This window comes from Solanum verrucosum, unplaced genomic scaffold (assembly GCF_900185275.1).
Source record: "Solanum verrucosum unplaced genomic scaffold, falcon-dt-bn FXZP01001190.1, whole genome shotgun sequence".
NCBI classification, from domain to species: Eukaryota; Viridiplantae; Streptophyta; class Magnoliopsida; order Solanales; family Solanaceae; genus Solanum; species Solanum verrucosum.
Window position 1 is genome coordinate 1 of NW_026020281.1, and position 7,157 is coordinate 7,157.

General features: G+C 49.6%; 1 pseudogene; it reads right to left on the reverse strand.

Annotated features, from left to right (window-relative positions):
• Window positions 1-185: 185 nt before the first annotated feature.
• Window positions 186-7,154, reverse strand: LOC125834215 (uncharacterized; annotated as a pseudogene).
• Window positions 7,155-7,157: the final 3 nt, after the last annotated feature.

The window sequence follows — 7,157 nt, forward strand, 5'->3', positions numbered from 1 at the left end:
ATTAATCCATCAGACTCCACCAGCCAGCAGTGCACTCCCAGCCCAGCTAGAAAGAGTGACCCTAGGGGGCACCCAACCAAACAGTCCACTCCCAGCCCAGCTAGAAAGAGGGACTCGTGAGTGAGGTAGATATCGCGAGTCGTCCTACCATGCAGTCAGCTCCTAGCCCAGCTAGAAAGAGCGACCCCGGGACACCAGCTAGCAGCACACTCCCAGTCCAACTAGAAAGAGAGGCCCGGGGGTGATCGTTGATGCACCGAGTCTACCCAGCCAGCGATACGTTCCCAGCCCAGCTAGAAAGAACGACCTCGGGGGTGATGGTATCTCCAATAGGATTCAATCCAACAACAACCACCGTGGAACGCCGTCCACTCTAAGATATCACATAAAAGGCTCCAAGCCTATACTATCTCAATCCCACGCCTCGAGTGATGCACCAAACCTTCGAGAATGTGTCGGAATCGCAGAATGAGAGAGAGAAGATACAGAAGTGCAGCAAGAAGCGATAACGCCTAATCTAAGGCTCAAACTATCAGACTCAAGTCTGCTATTCCAGTCTACAAGGAGCTAAGTCATCCGAACGACGTCGGCAGCAAGTCAAGGGTATCCAGCACACACGGGTCATAAGTCTAAGGCAATGCTAGCCTAACCTAGACTAAGGACATCATGCTTACGGTTAAGGATGAACAAGGCATGCAATACATAGCATACAAGCGTACAATAGCATTTAGCACATAAGCATGCAACTCTACTAAACCGGTTAACATGATACTATACCCGAAATGTGGCCAATCGATCCTAACATAAGGTAACTAATCAAACTAAGGTAGTAAATCGGTATCCACCCCCAATTCACTCCACTCGACAGGTTTTTACACAATTAAGCTCAATCTAAAAGAAAGGAAGTCGTAGCCTACCTTAAGGCCAACCGCACGCTTTCCAAATCACTTTACCGGAGCTTTCCCTTTCCGAACAGTCTCGAAACGCTGCCCCGCTATCAAAAATAGAGTCACAAACGTTACTACGGTCATTTAGACACCAAAATCACAACAAACGGAGACAAGTCAATTTTGGAGTCAAAACGGGAATCATGGGACCCGCACCAAATGTCCGAATTTGACTCCGTCAAGAGACCCTAAACAGCACTCCAAACTTGTTTTGGAAGACAATCCGAGGCTCAAAACACAGCAAAAACCAATAAGCAAGAAACCACACTTTAATCAACTAAAAAAAACCCTACAGTAGCAGTCTAAACTCGGAATAAATGAGAATCGAAAGGTACCCAGCACTCATTGAACACTCTACGACGAAGTCACGACAATTCCCAACATGTGGGACTTCGAATCACCCAAAACCGAGTTAAAATGAGTGAGATATGACCAAAACAAAAGTACCAAAATAAAGACTCGAAAAAGTACTGCAGTCAGGTTTTATCGCGAAATTACCTCGAACACGTGACCCAACAACTTCCGAACACTCTACCGCAAAGCCACCGAAAATACGAAGCTCCCGCACTTCGAATCGCCTAAATCGGACAAAAGATGAGAGAGTTATGAGGGTTTAAGTTTTGGGAAATGTTGCTGGTTTTTCTGCAATAAATAGCAGATTTGCTGCAATTTTTCCAAAACTTAAAAACTCCGACGGGGTGCTCCGAACTCGTTCGGAACCCCGTGCACGCAAACGAGATATGCAACCATACCAAATTCGATATTCCGGACTCAACGGAGAAGTCGAAATTTCGATCAAAGGTCATCTCGATAAAAAGTGGGTCCCACTTCCAAAGGCCATTTTAAGTCAAAACCCACAAAAGGGCTCGGAAAGATATCAAAAACCTCGGGACACAAAAGAAGGGTCAATCTAGACCAAACTCGACATTCTGGAGCTAACCGCATTGAGGAATAGTCATCCGAGTGCGTTTACTCAGAATGTTGACCAAAGTCAAACTTAGACTTAAACTTAAAGTGAAAACGCCTAATCGCACCGACTCACACTGAAAACCTCGGGAGTCATGTCGACCATGCTACTAGCCTAAAATGACCCTTACGGAGCTGATGGATTCGTCAGAATTGATTCCGATGTCATCTTCTTGAACTTTTGATCGAAAATGATCGTTCAAGGTTCATAAGCTCCAAAACACAAAAACTCGCACCAAGACCAAACGAACGACCAGGTGACCGAACTGTCAGTCCCAGCAAGTCATAAATGACTTGGGGTCGCTACAGGAACGCTCTAAACGACACACAGAAGGCAAGACACAGAAATGACCTGGAGGGTCATTACAATATCCACTACTAAAAAGGACTTTCGTCCGCGAAAGTAAGGGTCAGGAAGTACCTGAAGGTCAAACAAGATGGGAAACTGCTCTCGCATCTCCTGCTCGGTCTCTCAGGTAGCCTCATCGACTGGATGATGCCTCCAACGGACCTTAACAACAGGAATGGCTCTCGAGCGCAATCTCCTCACATCTCTGGCTAGAATGACAACTGGCTCCTTTACAAATGTCAAACGATCATCCAACTCGACTGCATCATACTGGAGCACATGGGACTCATTAGGAACATAACGCCGCAACATTGAGACATGGAAAACCGGGTGGATGGCTGAAAATGCTAGAGGTAGGGCCAACTCATAAGCAACCTCCCCAACTGTCCGGAGTATCTCAAAAGGCCCAATGTACCTAGGGCTAAGCTTGCCCCGCCTCCCAAACCTCATCACGCCCTTCAGGGCGACACACGGAGGAATACCCGATCACCAACAGAAAATCTCAAAGGTCGGCGCCTCCGATCCGCATAACTCTGGTGCCTACTCTGAGCCGGCCTGAGCCTATCCTGAATCACCCTCACCTGATCCAGGGCCTCCTGAAGCAAATCTGTACCACGCGGCCTAGGCTCTGTAGACTCAAACCAACCAACTGGAGAGCGACAACGCCTACCATATAATGCCTCGAATGGGGCCATCTGAATACTAGAGTGGTAGTGTTGTTGGACGCAAACTCCGCCAAAGGTAAGAACTGGTCCCACTAACCTCCAAAATCCATAACACAGTCCCGCAACATATCCTCAAGGACCTGAATAGTACGCTCCGACTGGCCATCCGTCTGCGGGAGGAAAGCTGTGCTAACGTCAACCCGAGTGCCCAACTCATCCTGAAAGGTCCTCTAAAAACTAGACGTGAACTGAGAACCCCGATCTGATATAATAGAAACTGGCACTCCATGAAGTCGAACCACCTCCCGAATGTAGATATGAGCCAACCTCTCGGCGCTAAATAAAGACTGAACAGGAAGGAAATGTGCTGACTTGGTCAATCGATCAACGATGACCCAAATGCTGTCAACACCTCTAGAAGTCCGAGGCAACCCCACAATGAAGTCCATAGTGATACGCTCCCACTTCCACTCCGGAATGGGTAATCTCTGAAACTCACCACCAGGCCTCAATTGTCGGCCTTTACCTGCTGGCAGCACAGGCAACGGGAAACAAAGTTAGCAATATCTCTCCTCATGCCACTCCACCAGTAATGCTGCCTCAAATCACGATACATCTTCGCTGTGCCCGGATGGATAGAGTATCTAGACTCATGGGCCTCAGAAAGTATCAACCGTATCAAATCCCCAAATCTCGGAACACAGATGCGGCCGGCGAATCTCAACACTCCATCAGGATCTAAGGTAGCCTGACCACCATCACCCGCTAACACTCGATCTCTAAGGGCCACCAAGGCCTCATCCTCAAACTGACAACCACAGATCCTATCAAGCAAGGAAGACTGAACTCCCATATGGGCTAAGACACGTCTAGGATCTGAGATATCCAACCGAACCATGCTATTGGCTAAGAACTGAATGTCCATAGACAAGGGTCGCTCCTCAACAGATATGAAGGCTAGACTACCCATACTCACGCCTTTCGGCTCAAGGCGTCCGCTACCACATTCGCCTTGCCCGGATGATAGAGAATAGAGAGGTCAGAGTCCTTCAGGAGCTCAATCCAACGACGCTGGCTCGAATTAAGGTCCCTCTGGCTCATGATGTACTGAAGACTCCTGTGATCGGTATAGATCTCACATCGAACTCCATACAAGTAGTGCCTCCAAATCTTAAGTGCGAAAACTACCCCGCCAACTCTAAGTCATGGGTGGGGTAATTGCGCTCATGAATCTTAAGCTGCCTCGAGCATAAGTAATAACCCGGCCCTGCTGCATCAATACACAACCCAAACCAACACCGGATGCGTCACAATAAACCGTGAAGCCCTCCCCTTAACTGGAAGAGTCAATATAGGAGCGGTGGTCAATAACTCCTTGAGCCTCAAACAAAGGGAACATCAACACGAGTCAACCGAGTCAGAGGTGCTGCCAAGGTAGAGAAACCCTCCACAAATCGTCTGTAGTAGCCTGCTAGTCCGACGAAGCTCCGAATCTCAGTAACTGAGGTTGGCCTAGCCCAATCACGAATAGCCTCAATCTTCGCCGGATCTACCATAATGCCCTCCTTAGATACAACATGCCCTAAGAACGCTACAGAGTCTAACCAAAACTGGCACTTTGAGAAGTTGGCATAAAGCCGCTGATCTATCAAAGTCTGGAGCACAACTCTCAAATGCTGCTCATGATCACACCTACTCCGCGAGTATATCAAAATATCATCAATGAAGACTATGACAAAGGAATCAATATAAGGCCTGAACACACACGTCATCAAGTCCATAAAGGCAACAGGGGCATTAGTCAACCCAAATGACATCACCAAGAACTCATAATGGCCATAACGGGTCCTAAATGCAGTCTTAGGGATGTCCGCTGCCCTAATCCTCAACTGGTGGTAACTGGACCTCAAATCAATCTTAGAGAACACTGAAGCTCCCTGTAGCTGGTCAAATAGGTCATCGATCCTAGGCAAATGATATCGATTCTTCATTGTCACCTTATTCAACTGTCTATAGTCAATGCACATGCGCATAGTACCGTCTTTCTTCTTAACAAAAAGAACGGGATTGCCCCAAGGTAATACACTAGGTTTGATAAATCCCTTACCCAAGAGATCCTGAAGCTGAACACTGAGCTCCTTGAGCTCTGCAGGAGCCATCCGATATGGCGGAATAGAAATAGGCCGAGTACCTGGCTCAAGCTCAATAGGAAAATCAATATCACGCTCTGGGGGTAGGCCAGGTAGGTTAGTAGGAAACACATCTAAAAGTCACGAACAACAGGAACTGACTCAACCGGAGGAACCTCCCTACTCACATCACGCACATAGGCCAAATATGATAAGCATCCACTAGCCACTAGCCTCCTAGCACGAATAAAAGAGATAACCCAAACTGGTGTGCTACCACGAGATCCCTGCCACACCACCGGAGGGATACCATGAATGGTTAAGGTAATGGTCTTAGAAAAGCAATCTAAAACAGCGCGATAAGGGGATAACCAATCCATGCCCAGAATCACATCGAAATCAACCATGTCAAGCAATATAAGGTTAGCCCGGGTGTCACGCCCCTTGATAGTAACTAAGCAAGTTCGAAATACCTGATCCACTACTAAAGACTCACCCACGGGGGTCGACACACGCAACGGCGCTACCAGAGGCTCAGACATCATACTCAATCGAGAGGCATAGTAAACAGAAACATACGAAAAAGTAGAGCCTGGATCAAATAAAGCCAAGGCGGGTTACTGGCATAAAAGAATAGTACCTGTGATCAGATCGTCTGATGCCTCAGCCTCAGCTTCCGCCCTCGCTGGAGCTGCGTAGAAATGGCTATGTCTGCCTCTGCCCTGACCATCGAACCTACCACCTGACCTGCCTCCTCGGGGACCACCCCGTATACCTTACTGACCACCTCTACGGTCCTGACCCTGGCCACGGCCTCTAGCTGGAGGTGCTGGTAAAGCTGGGGGAGCTGCATGAGGAGCGGGAGCAATCCTACTATGCTGAGGGCAGTCCCTGGCCCATTGATCCATCTCACCACACTCATAGAAACCCTGTCGAGGGCGACTCCCAGAAGAACGACTACTATGGCCTGAAGAACCCGACTGAAACACCTCGCGGCCCTGACTCGAACTAGCCTCACTCCGACCACATCTGATGCCTGAAGAGAGGCCTGTGTAGGTCTGCTAGACTGACCCTGTCGAAACCGTCGTCTGGCCCTGTCATGATAATCTCTAGACCTAGGGCGGGAGTCACTGTAGCTGCCCTCATGCCTAGCCCTCTTCTCGCTACCCTCTTGGGCCTCGCGATGAAGATGCTCCATAGTACTAGCATGGTCAACTACGTCTAAAAAGGATCGACCCGCAGAAACTAAGGATTGGGTCTTAAGCCGAAGCTGCAATCTCAACCCACGAAAAAGCACCTAACTCTCTCCTCCTCTGTAGGTAATATCATCTCGGCATGACGGGAGAGCTCGTGGAACCTAGTCTCGTACTCTGCCACCGACATGGAGCCCTGCTCCAACCTGCAGAACTGATCCCTGAGGCGGTCTCTGACGCTACGAGGGATAAATTTGGCCAAGAAGGCCTCAGAAAACTCATCCCATGATACCGGTGGAGATCCCACTGGCCTGGTCCGAATGAATGTGCGCGCGCCACCACTGCCTGGCTGGCCCATCTAGCTGGTAAGCAATGAAGTCGGCCCCTCTAGACTTCACAAGGCCCAAAGTGTGAAGCCTCTCACGACAAGTAGTAAGAAACTCGTGGCATCCTCACCCACTGCCCCAGAAAACCTCGGTGGTGTCAACCTGAGAAACACACCAAGCATCTTCTGGTCCTCAAGCGGCATAGGTCTGTCCGCTGCCAAGGGCTGTACTCCCTCAGGTGGTATCTGGACATGAGGTGCCCTCACTGTAGGCTGATCCTGCCAGGTACTAGTGCTAGGTGTAGCTGGGGCGGGTGGCTGCTGCATCCCCCCAAGCACACCTAAGAGCTGAGCAATAGCGGCCTGGAGATCTGGAGTCAAAACTAGTCCGGGTGGCGGCTGGGATGGCCACGGCCCCCACCGGCTGGATCTGGTATACGAAGTGCTGAAGGGTCTGCTACTGGCTCTGGATCCTCCTCTCACTCCTGGGACTGATGCTTGCGGGCCCTCTCTCGACCTCGGGGTCGGCGTCTACCCCAAGCTGGGGCTCTTTCTGCAGGCCTGGGTGCATCACCCCCGGTCG